The sequence below is a fragment of the Macaca thibetana genome, chromosome 16 (genome assembly GCF_024542745.1).
Source record: "Macaca thibetana thibetana isolate TM-01 chromosome 16, ASM2454274v1, whole genome shotgun sequence".
NCBI lineage: Eukaryota > Metazoa > Chordata > Mammalia > Primates > Cercopithecidae > Macaca > Macaca thibetana.
This window is the reverse complement of record NC_065593.1, coordinates 49,388,622-49,405,821: the sequence shown is the minus strand read 5'-3', so window position 1 is coordinate 49,405,821 and position 17,200 is coordinate 49,388,622. Positions and strand designations below refer to the sequence as shown.

At 52.5% G+C, this 17,200-nt stretch overlaps 1 protein-coding gene across 1 annotated transcript in view; it reads left to right on the top strand.

Annotated features, from left to right (window-relative positions):
- ORMDL3 (ORMDL sphingolipid biosynthesis regulator 3) overlaps window positions 1-17,200 on the top strand; it is a 47,085-nt gene that overhangs the window by 4,368 nt on the left and 25,517 nt on the right. The gene's annotated exons all lie outside the window — the stretch shown is intronic.

Below are 17,200 nucleotides of genomic sequence, written 5' to 3'. Positions count from 1 at the left end.
GTCCCTCAGTCCTCCAGGCAGCTGGTGACTATCTGTGTTTCCAAAGCGCTCTTCTGATGCACCTTCCTGTTATGATCTGCTCACCTGACCGTCTCAGCTCCTCGTCTGTGACTTCCCAGAGAGCAGGAAATGGGTCTTAGTCATCTCTGCAGCAGCAAGTACCACACCTGGCACAGAGTTGGAGCTTGGCAAATGTGTGTGGAAAGAACCAATGAATGTGGCCCCGAGAGATGTGCGCTAGGGTGAGAGGGCCCTGGATAATGTGGGGCCCATGGGAACCTGAGAGGCAACATTTTTTTTTTTTTCTTTTTGACATGGAGCTTCATTCTTGTTGCCCAGGCTGGAGTGCAATGGCACGATCTCGGCTCACTGCCACCTCCACCTCCTGGGTTCAAGTGATTCTCCTGCCTCAGCCTCCCAAGTAGCTGGGATTACAGATGCCCGCCACCATGCCCAGCTGATTTTTGTATTTTTAGTAGAGACGGGGTTTCACCATGTTGGCCAGGCTGGTCTTAAACTCCTGACCTCAGGTGATCCGCCCACCTCAGCCTCCCAAAGTGCTGGGACTACAGACGTGAGCCACCACGCCTGACCTGAGGGTCAACATCTTAAGTCTCTGTCTTTGAAGTTTGAGTCCAGGTGCTCTGGCTGGGTGGCCAATCGGCACACCCCAGTTATCCCCGTGGGTGGAAGAGGCCACAGCAGCTGGCGTGGAAGCACCCCACATCCACCACGGGCACTTCACAGCGGCAGGGGGGGCAGGAAGCACGGCACAGATGGGTAGGGCTGTTCTACCAGACAACCTCCTGGTGCCACCTGGGTGCACCTGGGAAGGGCTTGGGCAACGGCAGCCTCCTCTTCACTGGAGAGATGCCCACAGGCCTGCCTCTCCCTTCCCTCCCCTAGGCCTATCGGGATACTTATCCCACTGGACTCTAGGGGAGTTCCATGCCCTTCTTGGTCTACCCATCTCCCTGTGTCCCCAGAGCACCCCTGCCTTCCCTGCTGTCATCAAGTTCTTACCTGGGAGCGGGGCTCAGTCCTGTCCAGCAGCTGGGTCTGGGGTGAGAGCCTGGGGCTCGCTGGGTCTGTAGGTTGAGAGGATGACCGTCCCTTGCCAGGACAGCCTGCTTTATGCAGGGACAGAGGCTTCCAGGGACCCCGCCTGCCCTAGTGACCCCACCCCCCTCCTGCTCCACTTCCGGGAGAACAGCATCAACCTGTTCCACATGTGCCCTGGCCTCCTGAGGGCTGAGGGGGTGGATAGGGAGCTGCCAGCCAGCGTGGGTGGGGGTAGCCAAGGCTGATAGAGAGGTGGTAGCTGGAGGATGGCTTGTGGACTGAGAGGAGAGGAAGGCAGGTGCCTTTGGAAGGAGTGCAGAGGGAGGCAGTGGGAGTGTGTGTGTGTGTGTATGTGTGTGAGTGACCAGGGATGGCATCTCTGTTCTGTCATCATCACCGTCATTGGGGAGCATCTTGGATTCATGGGGGGTCTGCGGGTGTCCTGGGATAGGGAGTCCTGTATGTCCACACATTCCAGCAGAGAGCAGAGCATCTGCAGCACTGCCCTCCATCCTGGGCTTGTCAGCCTGTGTGCATCGCTGCCTAACTCCATTTATTTTAGCCACATAGACATATCTCTGATACCACTAGAAGCAGATGTCTGAGTAGGCAGAGATGGAGTTAGACCAAATGGGTTTCTGTTATTTGGTGTTCAGCGTTTCTGCTCCTCACGGAATATTGTAGACACACATAAGCATATCGGTAGGCAGGGGCACAGCTATATTCGTAGAAAAGCCCAGGAGGCTTGTCATAGGCTTTCAGATGTCACACCGAGGTCACTCAGGTCCTCCTCTTAGCTTAAATCTCTGCCTAGAAGGAATTTTAAAGGAATTCCAAATTTTGCCCACGTGGTCACATTGCTAGAGGACAGAATAAGGGACTTACAAGCAAGGCCCGTATAGTGTTGGGCTATGTGACCATGCATGTGTGCAGGTATCACCTGACACAGCTGAGCCTGCCTGCTCCCACCCTGAGGCTCTTCTCAGTACCACTCATCGAAAAAGAAATGCAACCCTGAACGCTGTGAAGAGTAAATCCCATGTGTGTTTTTTTTTTTTTTTTTTAGAAGGAATCTTGCTCTGTCCTCCAGGCTGGAGTGCAGTGGCGTGATCTCAGCTCACTGCAACCTCCACCTCCCGGGTTCAAGCAATTCTCTGTCTCAGCCTCCCGAGTAGCTGGGATTACAGGCGTGTGCCACCATGCCTGTCTAATTTTGTATTTTTAGTAGAGACAGAGTTTCACCATGTTTGCCAGGAGGGTCTCGATCTCCTGACCTTGTGATCCGTCCACCTCAGCCTCCCAAAGGGCTGGAATTACAGGATGAGCCACTGTGCCAGGCCAATTCCATCTTTACTGAAGGTTTCCTTGAGGGGCTGATGGTGAATGAGACTAGACCATTCCACACTCAGGAAAACTCCCTAGAAAACATCATCATTCCACTTGTGTCCCCAAAGTCTCATTCAATATGACAGATGCTCCCAAATATCTCTTCTCTATGTCTTGAAACAGAACAAAGCTAAGTCTTGCCCCTGCCTCTCTGGTCCCTGCTCACTCTGTTTTTCTTTACATCCCTTCCCATCCACCCTATGCCTTTTTGAGACAGGGCCTTGCTCTGTCACCCAGGCGGGAGTGCAGTGGCTCAATCACGGCTTACTGCAGCCACCCAATACTTCATCCTCCTTCCACACCTCCAGCCATTCTGGCAATCAAACGTCCCTTCTCCTTAGGAGAGGCAGAGGTCGGGGCTTGAGTGTGTGGGAAGGTTGTCATTAGGCCGCATGCGGTGGCTCACGGCTGTAATTCCAGCACTTTGGGAGGCCGAAGTGGGTGGATCACCTGAGGTCAGGAGTTAGAGACCAGCCTGGCCAACATGGGGGAAACACCATCTCTACCCAAACTACAAAAATTAGCTGGGCGTGGTGGCAGGCGCCTGTAATCCCAGCTACTTGGGAGACTGAGGCAGGAGAATCGCTTGAACCCGGGAGGTGGAGGTTGCAGTGAGCCGAGATCGCACCACTGCATGCCAGGCTGGGCGACAGAGCAAGACTCTGTCTCAAAAAAAAAAAAAAAAAAAAAAGGGTTGTCGTTAGTCATCTGGTCCCTATCACAAGCACATATTTAAATAGAAACCTGTTGTATGTGTTATAGTCTTTTCATCTCTGTCTGTTTTCCTGGTTCTTCCTGGATTTCCACCTCTTCCTCCCTGTAACTCCCACTACAGTGACGTGATGCCTGCATGTCAGCATATAGTCCTGAGGCTGTGCAGTCTCCTATGCTTTAATCAGCTCCAGGGAAGGTGGTCCCACTCCCACCCTCTCACCAGCATAGCATTGCCTCAGTCAGACTTTTGGGAGTTTCTTCCCAGTGACTACCTTTCTCCCACTGGCTGCAGGCCAAGGTTCCTAGTCTAGTGGATTCTGCAAAGATCTGGAGAACAGTGGCATCTAAAAGCCACACGTGGCTCTGCTCTCCCTGAGGACCCGCAAAGCCCATCTAGTCAGCTTTTTCTCCTCTGACTGGGAAGTCTTGCTTCTCTCATTTCTTCCGCCTTTGCTCTGATCTCGGAGCACTCTGCCCGGCCTGTGCTCACACTCCTGGTGTTGTCCCGACCCTGCCTGCACCGCATTGCCCCATTCCCCCAGACTGCCTACTGGTATTATTCCAAGCAGGGGACTTGGTGGGTTCAAGGCAGGGAGGGGATATATGGGCTTGCGGGGTCAGCCAGATTGAAGTTCTTGTGCTTTTGGAATGAAAAGATCTACATTTAGGCTTGTCTTGGTGGTGCTCCTTCCTCCCATCCAGGGTGCCCTGCCTCTTTTTCTTTCTTATTTATTTATTTATTTATTTTTTTGAGATGGAGTCTCACTCTGTCTCCCAGGCTGGAGTGCGGTGGCGTGATCTCAGCTCACTGCAACCTCTGCCTCCTGGCTTCAAGCAATTCTTCTACCTCAGCCTCCCTAGTAGCTGGGATTACAGGCACATGCCACCGCTCCCAACTAATTTTTGTATTTTTAGTAGAGGCGGGGTTTCACCATGTTGGCCAGGCTGGTCTCGAACTCCTGACCTCAGGTGATCCACCCACCTCGGCCTCTGAAAGTGCTGGGATTACAGGCGTGAGCCACCGCGCCTGGCTGCGTCTTTTTCCTTTCTTTTCTTTTTCTTTCTTTTTTCTTTTTTTTTTTTTTGAGATAGGTTCTCACTCTGTTGCCCAGGCCGGAGTGCAGTGGTGCAATCATGGCTCACTGCAGCCTTGACTTAGAGATTCTCTTGTCTCAGCGCCCGCTCCCTTTTCCCAGTACCTGGGACTATGTAGGCATGTGTCACCACGCCTGGCTTTTTTTTTTTTTTTTTGAGATGGAGTCTCGCTCTTGTTGCCCAGGCTGGAGTGCAATGGCGCAATCTTGGCTCACTGCAACCTCCACCTCCTGGCTTCAAGCGATTTTCCTACCTCAGCCTCCCAAATAGCTGGGATTACAGGCATGCAGCACCACGCTCAGCTAATCTTTTGTATTTTTAGTAGAGACAGGGTTTCACCATGTTGGCCAGGCTGGTCTCGAACTCCTGACCTCAGGTGATCTGCCTGCCTCGGCCTCCCAAAGTGCTGGAATTACAGGCGTGAGCCACTGCCCCCGGCCATGCCTGGCTAACTTTTTAATTTTTTTGTAGAGAAGAGAGTCTCCCTATGTTGCTCAGGCTGGTCTTGAACTCCTGGGCTCAAGCAGTCCTCCTGCCTCAGTCTCCCAAAGTGCTGAGGTTACAGGCGCACTGCGCCCGGCCTGGGGCAGAATTTAAATTGTACTGGCGGATATTTAAGTTAGACTGCCTTGTAAGGACGCTTCAGGTCAATTAAAAGAGACTTAATGCCGAAGCAGGAGGTCATGTGGTGATTGCTGCTCAGGCAGGAGGTAAGCTTTGCTCTCTATCTCCCTCTGGTGGTCAATCAAGGTAGTGATGGACAATGATCACCTCTGATTTAGAGACCAAGCTTATGACTAGGTAGGGTTGCTAGGAGATGGGGATCAGGAGAGGGAATTGACTTAGGAGAGGAAGCCCCAGGCACCTGCCCGGTGGGACCCTTTCTGTCTCTCTGTCCCATACAGTGCACTGCAGACAGACACAGACATTGGGATAGGGCGTTATTTCCTTACTCATTTTCCCTTTTATTATTGTTTTTGTTGTTTTTTCAGACAGCCTCACTCTGTTGCTGGCTGGAGTGCAGTGGCACAATCTCGGTTCACTGCAACCTCCACCTCCTGGGCTCAAGTGATTCTCCTGCCTCAGCCTCCCGAGTAGCTGGGACTACAGGTGCACACCACCACACCTGGCTATTTTTTGTGTTTTTAGTAGAGATGAGGTTTCACCACATTGGCCAGGCTGGTCTCGAACTCCTGGCCTCAAATGATGCTCCCGCCTTGGTCTCCCAAATTTCTGGGATTACAGGTGTGATCCACTGTGCCTGGCCTCCTTTTTGTTATTGTTGATTTTCCCCTCAGCAAAGGGCCAGAGGAAACAGAGAAAAGTAGATTATTGGCATTCATGGAAGTCACAAACTCTGGCCAGAATGGGAAGAAGCTGGCACTCTGGGAGTTGGGAGGGCAGGGAGAACGTTGTAGGATTTGGAGCCTACTTGAAGGGTGCAGGATAACTGGAGCATTTGCAAGAAGTGACCCCTCACACGAACATATTCCCAGACCTGCCCTGAGCAAAAGGAGGTGGAATGGTAATGGTTAGGGATGAAGACAGGCTGGGCCAGGGCACGACGACTGCCTGGTGGAGGTGCAGGAAGAATGCTTCCCAGGGATGCTGTGTTTTATCTCTCACATGGGAGGCTGGATGTTTGGGGGTGCAGATCACAGATTGTGAGCTGTACTTCCATAAATTCTCCTTTCTGAGCAGAGTAAAGCTCCCAGACTCTTTCCTTATTCTCTAAAAAGCTTTAACATTTCTTCCCAAATTCCCAAATCAGCTTTGGAGTCCAAGACTTCCCCAAACTCTGGCTGAGCAGACATTAGTGTTCAGCTCTAAGTGTGTCAAACTCAGCATCCAGGTTCAAGGTGTCAGCCCTCACTGCCCCCCACCCCTCCACTACCAGTCCCCCTACCCATCAGCCCGGTCTGGGCAAGGAGGCTGCTGCCAGCCTCCAGCCCAAACCCAGAGAAGTTTCCTCTGTCAGGTGATCCTCCCAGCAACCCACCTCTTCCTGAGCCCCTGCTGATGCACGGGAGCACGTGTTGGAGCTTCTCTGTATTTTCTTTTTCTCTCTCTTTCTTCCCTTCCCTTCCCTTCCCTTCTTTTTGAGATGGAGTTTCGCTCTCGTTGTTAAGGCTGGAGTGCAATCTTGGCTTACTGCAACCTCTGCCTCCCAGGTTCAAGTGATTCTCCTGCCTCAGCCTCCCGAGTAGCTGGGATTACAAACGTGCGACACCACACCTGAATAATTGTTGCATTTTCAGTAGAGATGAGGTTTCACCATGTTGGCCAGGCTGGTCTCGAACTCCTGACCTCAGGTGATCCACCCACCTCGGCCTTTCAAAGTGGTGGGATTACAGGCATGAGCCACCGCGCCTGGCCACTTCTCTGTATTTTCACCAGCTCCCCTAGGCTTGTCCTCAAGCCCCAGCCTGCCTTCCCTAGCCATGGGCAGGCAGGGCTGGGGATCCCTGATGAATAAAATATCTGGAGAGCCAGGTGTTGTTGGTTAGCACCGGAAAGATGGAGAGGCTGGCTTACAGGACACAGAGCGGTGTCAAAGCATTTGGCTCCCAGGTGTAAGGAGGATCTGTCTCCTTGGTGTCCTTGTATGTCAAGGCCACAGAGTCCCATCAGGGCCTGACCACTTTCAGCTCCTTACCTCAGAACCCCCTCAGCAGCTCAAAGTAAAGACAGAAGGGCTTCACCTCCCTCTGGAAGAAATTCTAGTCCAGAATGGTTTCCATCTGCACAGTGGAGAAGAAACATCACAGGATGCTTTGCATTTAGAGAGCCACCAACTTCAGAAGTGGTCTGCGGTAAAATTGTGTATTATTATCAGTACACATACTGGTGTGTAGTGACAATACACATTATCACTGTGTATTATCACAGTGATAAGTGAGGAGGCCGCTGCCAGCCTCCAGCCCAAACCCAGAGAAGTTTCCTCTGTCAGGTGGGGCAGGAGATGCTGGGGCAGGAGAATCGCTTGAACCCAGGAGGCAGAGTTGCAGTGAGCTGAGATCATCTATCTATCTATCTATCTATCTATCTATCTATCTATCTATCTATCTATCTATCTATCGACCTACCTACCTACCTACCTACCTACCTATCTTTGAGGCAGAGTCTTCCTCTATTGCCCAGGCTGGAGTGCAGTGGCACGATCTCGGCTCACTGCAGCCTCTGCCTCCCAGATTCAAGCACGTCTCCTGACTCAGCCTCCCAAGTAGCCGGGAGTACAGGCACATACCATCATGCCCAGCTAATTTTTGTATTTTTAGTAGAGATGGGATTTCAGCAGGTTGGGTCTTGAACTCCTGACCTCAAGTGATCTGTCTGCCTCGGCCTCCCAAAGTGCTGGGATTACAGGTGTGAGCCACCGTGCCCAGCCTGCAGTAAAATTTTAAATTTTAATTTTCAGTAAAAATTTAAATTTCAGCCCCTGTCCCTTTCTGCAGTGAGCAGATATCTGCAAACCTACCCCCAAAGGCCAAGGGAATTGAAAGACCAAAGAAAGAAGCTGACAGGCCAGGCGCAGTGGCTCACGCCTGTAATTCCAGCACTTTGGGAGGCCGAAGCGGGCGGATTATCTGAGATCAGGAGTTCGAGACCAGCCTGGCCAACATGGTGAAATATCGTCTCTACTAAAAATACAAAACTTAGCCGGTCATGGTGGCTCATACCGGTAATCCCAGCTATTCGGGATGCTGGGGCAGGAGAATCGCTTGAACCCAGGAGGCGGAGTTGCAGTGAGCCGAGATCACGCCATTGCACTCCAGCCTGGGGGACAAGAGCAAGACTTCGTCTCAGAAAGAAAAGAAAGAAAGAAAGAAAGAGGCTGACAAATCCAGCTTCTTAGAAAGAAAGAAACACTTAATAGGGACTTACGAACAAAAGTGGTTCACCACACCTGCTGTCCAGAAAATATCTTTTCTATAACAAGCTTTTAGAGTAAAACAGGTGCAGCCAGTCATGGCTCAGACTGTCTTGCAAAAGTCATGACCACTGGGGAGGTTAGATACACATCTGTATGAGGGATTATCTGTGTTACAGGCATTGTTGCCTTATGAGGGGTTGGTGTGGTTTGGCTGTGTCCCCCACCCAAAATCTCATCTTGAATTACAATCCCCATAATCCCCCTGTGTTGGGGGTGGGACCGGGTGGAGGTAATTGGGTGATGGGGGTGGTTACCCCCGTGCTGTTTTCATGATAATGAGTGAGTCTCATGAGATCTGATGGTTTTATAAGTGTCTGGCATTTCCCCTGCTTGCACTCACTCTGTCCTGCTGCTCTGTGAAGTGTCTGCTTCTCTTTTCCCTTCCACCATAATTGTAAGTTTCCTGAGGCCTCCCCAGCAATGTGGAACTGTGAGTCAATTAAATGTCTTTCCCTTATAAATTACCCAGTCTCAGGTATTTCTTCATAGCAGTGTGAGAATGAACTAATACAGGGGTTATCTATGCTACAGGCATTGTTTAAAGACTTTGCTGCAGGAATCAGGAATCCAATGCCAGTCACCATGGCAGTTTTGCTTCAAGGTGGCAGCACTCTGCCATTCTTTTACTTTTTATGTTTTATTACCTCTTATATTAAATAGAGACGGGGTCTGGCTATGTTGCCCAAGCTGGTCTGGAACTCTTGGCCTCAAGCAATCCTCCTGCCTCGGCCTCCCAAAGTTCTAGGATTATAGGTGTGAGCCACCGCACCCAGCCTCTCTTGTTATTCAACAAGCTATTTTATTACAGTTCCCATCCTTGATCCCCCCTCTGCCTGTTAATGCTAGAGTGAAGCAGAGATGGGCAAGGATTAAGAATCTGGAGACCTAAGTTCTGTAGAGAGTTCTGCTAAGAGCCTGCTGTGTGGCCGTAATGTCTTGTATGCTCTCCGGGCCTCAGAGTATCCATCCACAAGTGTGGGGGTGGAGCTGGATGAGCTCAAACTCAATTTTCTCCTGGTTGTCATCCCCCAGGCCCCTCTCCAACTCCATCTACTGGGAAAGGATCCCCTTCTCCCTGGACATGGCCAGCAGCTGCTGTTGCACCTCCCTCAGCTCTGCAGAGGGTAAAGGAGAGGAGAGGGCATGAGGGACAGGGCATGCTCTCCCTCCCTCTATGGGCAGGGCATTATAAAGTGGCTCTGGGGGCCGGGTGTGGTGGTTCACACTGTAATCCCAGAACTTTGGGAAGCTAAGGGGAGCGGATCACTTGAGGTCAGGAGTTCGAGACCAACCTGGTCATCATGGGGAAATCCCGTCTCTACTAAAAATACAAAAATTAGCTGGGTGTGGTGGTACATGCCTGTAATCCCAGCTACTCGGGAGGCTGAGGCAGGAGAATTGCTTGAGCCCGGGAGGCAGAAGTTGTACTGAGCTGAGATCTCACCATGTACTCCAGCCTAGGCAACAGAGAGAGACTCTGTCTCAAAAAAAAAAAAAAAAAAAAAAAAAAAAAAATTGTTGCTCTGGGTACTGGGGTTAGCTCCCATGTGTGTCCGTGGAGGGGAAGTGGGCTGCAGATTCATTTATTCCTGGAATGGTATGTTCCCTTTTCTTTTGGGAAAAATGAGCTGGGGTAGGGATGGTAGGTGGGCTTGCCCCTCTTGCCTTTTCCTTGGAAGAGGGGACAACAGGGTCTGCACCCTGCCCACTCTGCTTGTAGCCTGGTATCAGGACTGGCTTCATGGGCATGCAACCTGTGCAGTTGTACACGGCCCCATGCTTGGTTTAATGCTCTGCTGCTGCTGTCTTGAATATAATTCTTTGCTCTTGTTGCCCAGGCTGGAGTGCAATGGCAAGGTCTCGACTCACTGCAAACTCCGCCTCCCATGTTCCAGAAATTCTCCTGCCTCAGCCTCCCAAGTAGCTGGGATTACAGGCGTGTGCCACCATGCCTGGCTAATTTTATATTTTTAATAGAGATGGGGTTTCACCATGTTGGCCAGATTGGTCTTGAACCCCTGACCTCAGGTGATCCGCCCCCACCTTGGCCTCCCAAAGTGCTGGGATTACAGGCGTGAGCCACCACGTCCTGTCAAATATAATTCTTAATAACTTTTGTAGCAAGGAGTCCTGCATTTTCATTTTGCACTGGAACCCTTAACTTTTGTGGTAGGTCTTGCTTGGTACCATCGGGCCTAACCTAGTAGGCCTGGCACATCAGGGATGGCCCTCACCCTCATTCCTGATCCTCACCACACAGAGCCCCCAGCAGGTACAGAATGTTCTCTAACATGGAGCTGAGGTTGCTGGAAGTCTCCTGCAGTCCCGCAGTCATTCAAATACCTCGTTCCTACCCCTAGTCCTCCCTCCCAGAACTGGCTCCTGTAGATCCAGAACTCGATCAGCCTGGCAGAGAGATGGGAAGTGATGATCCCCCTGAAATTAGAGAGACAGGGAGCTTCCTGAAGGGAGGGGGACGCAGGTCTTTACGCTCAGAATGGCCATTCCATCAGGACCAGGGCCCAGTCTCTCTTTCGGCCGGATCCCAGGAGGAGGCCGATCACGCCCCATCCAGCCCATCTCTGGCCCTACCAACTTGTATCCCCCGTCCTCAGCCATTTTAAGCCCAGTTTATCACCCTCCACCATCCACCCTCCTACCCGCTAGCCGGGCTTGGGCTTCCGGCGCAAGTCTGGTTCTTAGCACTTGAGCCCTGTCACTCCGCCCCAGCCCCGCCTCCACCCTAGCCCGTCCTCCGCCCCGCCCTCACCGCACCAGCCACGCCTCCGCACTAGCCCCGCCCTCACTGCGCAAACCCCGTATCGGCCCTGGCCCCGCCCACACCGCTCCAGCCCCGCCTCCGCACCAGCCCCGCCCTCGCCACCTCAGCCCCGCCTTCACTCCGCCAGCCCCGCCTCTGCCCCAGCCCCGCCCTCACCGCCCCAACCCCGCCTCCGAACCAGCCTCGCCTCCGCACCAGCCACCTCCTCAAAACCCCAGCCCCGCCCTCACCACCCCAACCCCACCTCTACCTCAGTCCCGCCCTCACTGCGTAGGCCTACCACACCAGCCCCGCCTCCCCAGCCACGCCCACACCGCCCCCGCCCCACCTCCACCCCAGCGGGTCATTCTCTCTGAAGGCGATCTGCCTCCCGGGTCAGGCCCTTCCGCATCGCAGCTCGTCCTTCACTTCCACCTGCAGCGCCTGCAACCTCCTGTGCTCCTGTGGGGCCATCTCGGGCCCGGACGGAGCTGTGGATTCAGGACAGTGGTGACTGGGACCCTACCCCTCTCCAGCCTGTTCGACCTCACTTTACTCAGCAAGTCCCTCACTCCCAGGCACAGATGTTTCTTTCTGGGGCGTGGTGCCCTGCTCCCCCGTGCAGACTCTCCTCGCCAGGAAAAGATGGTCAGAGCAGGGTCTTGTGGTGAGGGGGCGTCGGGGCTCAACGCCTCACAACGTTTTCCGATGGGCATTGAGGATCCTGTTTAGGGGAAAGGGACACACCCTGTCACCATAGATGACTGACTGTCAGATGGAGAGCGAAATCATGAGGACGGAAAGCCCAAACGGAAGAGGTGTCCTGCCCCACGGTGCAGCCCTGGGTGGGCCTAGCCTCAATCTACCTAGAACAGCATGGTGGAGGCTTGCGGGGAGGATGCACCGAAAAGGCCCAAGAAACCCGTGGCCGCCATCGCAGTCAGCACTACGTCCCGCCAGTGTCCAGGGGACCCCTCTGCACCCCACTCGCCATCACCCCCAAAGTCTTTCCTTTGAGAAGGGGCTCTGGGCTTGAGCTGCTGACTTGACAGGTTTCTTTCCTTTGCTTAGGAAAGGGGTCTCTGTGTCCCTCTTACCTTTTAAGCCTTTGTCCACCCTTGGGGTGGGGATGGGGAGAAGAGCCCTCTGCTTCTCTGACCTTCTGAGGGCGTTTTCAGCTTCTTGTTCTTGGATGGGGGATGTCTGTGAAGGTCAGAAATGGGGCACTGTGGCCGGGTGTGGTGGCTCACGCCTGTAATCCCAATACTTTGGGAGGCTGAGGCAGGCGGATCACATGAGGCGGAGTTTGAGACCAGCCTGGCCAACATGCTGAAACCGTCTCTCCCTATCTCTCCATTATTTCGTTACCCTGGAAGGGGAGTACATGTGTGTCCCAGAGGGACAGGGCCCTGTGGATTCTAGGCCTGGTTCTTTCCTTCCCTCCCTGTGTGACCTCGGATAACTTGCTGCCCCTCTTTGGGCCCTTTTGTGAAATGGAGATCCCTGCCAGCTTGAGCAGTCCGTGCAGTTCTGGGTGGGTCCTGCTCCTCTGCGTCAGCCCCTAGCATCTGGCCTGGAATCCTCAACCTGCCTCCTCACCCCGCTCTGCAAGCTCACCTCTTCCTCAGGTTTTCCAGATCATTCACGATGATGACTGAGGTTTTGGATGTTTGGTTTGGAGTTCTGACATTTGCCCTCGACAGTGACAGAGGCATTCACCAGGACACCTGTGACTGCAGTCTTGGTGATCGTCTTTTCTTAGTTCTACAGGACAGACGTGCCCTGTGCTTGTTCCCACACACCCTCTGCCGGAAGCATTGCCTGATAAATTGCCTTGGCCCCAAAAGTGAATGAGAATTGAGGACTGACCTTAGACATTAGTATTAGTGTGGGGGCTTAAGTTTTGTTTGGTGTTCTAAAAGAGGAAGATGGCAATTGTCTTAAGTGTAGAAACATATATATATATATATATTTTAAATTAATTAATTTATTTTTTTGGGGACGGAGTCTCACTCTGTCCCCTAGGCTGGAGTGCAACAGCGTGATCTCTGCTTACTGCAACCTCTGCCTCCCGGGTTCAAGTGAACCTCTGCTTCAGCCTCCTGAGTAGCTGGGGTTACAGGCGCCTGCCACCATATCCAGCTAATTTTTGTATTTTTGGTAGAAATAGGGTTTCGCCAGGTTGGCCAGGCTGGTCTAGAACTCCTGACCTCAGGTGATCCACCCGCCTCGGCCTCCCAAAGTGCTGAGATTACAGGCATGAGCCACCGGGCCTGGCCAAAATGTATATTATGATTGGGGAAGATCAACTGGATTCCAGGGACCCGAGGCAGGCATGTATGTGTGCACGCATGTGCGTGTGTGGTGGTAGCGGGACATAAAAGCTGTGTTGGCGCCAGTGCACTCCAGCCTGGGAGAAAGAGTAAGACCCTGTCTCTAAATTTAAAGAAAAAGAAAGAAAGAAAGAAAAAAAAAAGATTGGGCTTTTAGGCTGGTTTGTTTTTCATGGCCCCAGGGGCAGATCTTCAACCAGTGGGAAGAAGGAACAAGGAAGTAGTTGAGGTTGAAGTAGCATTTTCCAATAGTCATTCTGCCTTATTTACTTCAGTCCTGATAAGATGGAAATTCTTTCTCAAGTGCATCACCCGCTCCCTGCTTCTGAGAATGGACACTTCAAAATTGGACCTTTTCTGCAGGTAACTCAAAGTCAATGTGACTGATCTCGTGCATTTTGCCAATGCCCATAGGCCCCTTTGAGGCAGGGGGAGTTCAGTTTTCCACACAGGGCCGTTTAAGAGACACTGAAATGCCCTACTACAATGCCTTTTGAGTTCTTAGACTTTTAATCATGTCCCTCCCTGCCGTTAGGCTGTACTTTCTCACTGCTGTTATTCTGCCCCTCTGTAATATAATTTTTGCTACCTCAAAAATACTGTTTCTAACTTGTTATAAGCAGGAAGCCACAGTTCTGAAATTAGTACTCTCATAAACTAAGAATAAATGAGTTCTGAGCGAGGGTTCCTGTGAGCAAAGTGCATGACCCTTTGTCGGTGTTTGATTGAGATGTCCCCTTATGGGTTCACATGGCCCCTGTGCACAGCCCTGTCTTCCTGGATTGTCATCACTGATACACTAGCCTGTCAGTCCCCAGGGTCAGGCACAACTTCCTGATCTTTGTAGCTGCAGCGTCTGCCATGCGGTAGGAACTCAACAGATGGTGTTTGTTTGTTTGTTTTGAGACAGAGTCTCGTTCTGTCACCCAGGCTGGAATGTAGTGGCGTCGTCTTGGCTCACTGCAACCTCTGCCTCCTGGGTTCAAGCGATCCTCCTGCCTCAGCCTCTTGAGTGGGTAGGATTACAGGCCCGTGCCACCACACCCAGCTAATGTTTGTATTTTTAGTAGAGATGGGGTTTCACCATCTTGGCCAGGTTGGTCTTGAACTCCTGAGCTCAGGGCCCACCTTGGTCTCCCAAAGTGCTGGGATTACAGGCTCTAGCCACTGCGCCCGACCAACAGATGCTTATCAAATGAAGGGGTGGGCTTGTGGTGGCATCCATTTGGCAGCTTGGGGGCCTTGTTCTACTTTCCCTTTGCCTTCCTGGTTTGGGGTGACTGTCCCTTGGAGATAAGAGAGGTTGATGATGGCAGATTCTCAGAGAGCTAAGGCGAAACTATTTCTAGCAGTTTGAACTCCCTTTAGTCCAATAGGGGAGGCAGTCCCTCCCTTTGGAATAAGCTCCCCGGGATGCCTCTGGCTTCGATGCCGCTCATTCTGGAGGAGACCTCAGTCTTAGGGTTGCGCTCTCAAAGCCTCTGTTTGTGAGCCCAATTCAGGAAGGGGTGGGGCTTCACTCCCCCTCAGCTGGGGGCTCCCTCAGGGTACCCTTGGCTTTCTCTCCCTCTCCAGGCCTCCGCTCCGTAGGGCAGGAAGAAGCTGGTGGCAGAAGGGCTGTGTGGGCCTGTAATCGTCCATGGGGTTCACGTTGTGTGCTGCCTAGACAGAGCTGATTTATCAAGATGGGAATTGCAATAGAGAAAGAGTAATTCATGCAGAGCTGGCTGTGTGGAAGACCAGAGCTTTATTATTACTCAAATTAGTCTCTCTGAGCATGTGGGGATCAGAGTTTTTAAGGACAACTTGGTGGGTGGGGGGAAGTCAGTGAGCCAGGAGTGCTGATTGGTCAGGGATGAAATCATAGGGAGTCGAAGCTGTCCTCTTGCGCTCAGTCAGTTCCTGAGTGGGGGCCCCAAGATCAGATGAGCCAGTTAATCGATCTGGGTGGGGCCAGCTGATCCATCAAGTGCAGGGTCTGCAAAATATCTCAAGCACTGATCTTAGGAGCAGTTTAGGGAGCCTCCAGTGGCATGGATCCTAAACTACAATTTCTAATCTTGTGGCTAATGTTAGTTCTACAAAGGCAATCTATTCCCCAGGCACGAATGAGGTCTGCTGTGGGAAAGGGCTGTTACTATCTTGGTTTAACTATAAACTAAGTTTTTCCCAAAGTTAGTTCAGCCTGTACCTAATGAGCATAGGAATGAGCGGGGACAGCTTGGAGGTTAAAAGCAAGATGGAGTCAGTTAAGTTAAATCTCTTTCACTGTCTCAGTCATCATTTTGCAAAGGCAGTTTTAGGCCTCTTCCTCTCCTCCCATCACAGCCCACTGGCTCCCTGATGCTGCATGTGGTGACAAGCTGGGACCTGGGTCCAGGCCCCAGTGATTCTTGCCTCAGGCCTGGGCCGGCAGTAGGCTGGGCTGTCTTGGTTCCTGAGCCAGACTCCAGCATTTCCTGGTGGGAGAGTTTGGGACTGACATAGTGTGTCTCCCAGAAGAGTGTGCCTTTTCTCTCCCTCTGTCCCAGGCAGAAGGGCAGAGGCGGGTAACGTCACTGAGGCTGTCCAGCTGCCTCACCAGGCTTCTGTGGTTTCTCAGAACCCAGGGTCTTATGATCCCTGGTCCATGGCAGAGGTGAGGATGGGAGTGAAGCCAGTTACGCCACCCCCTCCTGCCTGCCCATTGGACAAGCACAAGCCCGGGGTCAGGATGCTGAGGGAGCAGCCCGGGATTCTGGGGCAGTCGTTCTGGGCAGGAGCCTCTCTGAGTGTGTCGGCACAGCCCTGGCCAGTCTAGCAGATGGACTCCGGTGGCAGGGGCTGGGGAGCAGAAGGGGAGAGGGGAAGCTGGCCTCCAGCCCAGCAGGAGCACCCCCACCAAAGGGGTGGTGGAGAGCTGAAGACAAGCTCAGCACCCGTTCTCGTCACCAACAGACCACAGGTGCCCAGGAAAACGAGCAATCAGAGACCAGAGCATTGATAAAAGTGACTTTATTGAGTTGTCCAGGGATGTTCTGGGGTCTCCTTACTTCCCCCGCCCAGCTCTCCAGTCACCTGTCCCCAGCTCAGTCGTAGAGACCACCTTTCCCCCACGAGAAGGAGCTCAGGAAACTCATCAGTGTATAAAGGAGAAGACGGAGAGAGATTGGGACTCTCTGGATAGGGACCCTGAGCCGGAGGAGGGGATCCCCAATAGAGGGCACAGGAACAGGAGGAGCCTGGGGACAAGAGAAGCAAGAAGCCAGGGGAGGTTCTCAGTGGACGCTCTCAGTAGAGGCAGAGGGAGAAGAGAGGAGGAGCCCACAGTGTCTTTTTTTTTTTTGAGACGGAGTCTCGCTCTGTCGCGCAGGCTGGAGTGCAGTGGCGCGATCTTGGCTCACTGCAAGCTCCGCCTCCCGGGTTCACGCCATTCTCCTGCCTCAGTCTCCCAAGTAGCTTGGACTACAGGCACCCGCCACCACTCCTGGCCAATTTTTTGTATTTTTAGTAGAGACAGGGTTTCACCATGTTAGCTGGGATGGTCTCGATCTTCTGACCTTGTGATCTGCCTGCCTTGGCCTCCCAAAGTGCTGGGATTACAGGTGTGAACCACCACACCCGGCCCACAGTGTCATTTTAAATCTGGCCACAGCCTGGCTTTTGACCTCCCCTCCAGTTTGGTCCCACCCACCCTTCCCTTGCCCCTCTTTGCACCCTCTCTTCCAGCCCCAGGGTGAGTCTTGCTGCTGCCCAGACATTCTGAGTTATTTCACATCTTCCTTACCTTGTTCACACCTTTCATCTAGGGACCCTCTCTCCTCTCTCTTTTCTGTCCAAAACTCTCCCAATTTTTTTTTTTTTTTTTTAGAGAAGGTCTTGATCTGTGGCCCAGGCTGGAGTGCAGTGGCATGATCTTGGCTCACTGCAGCCTCC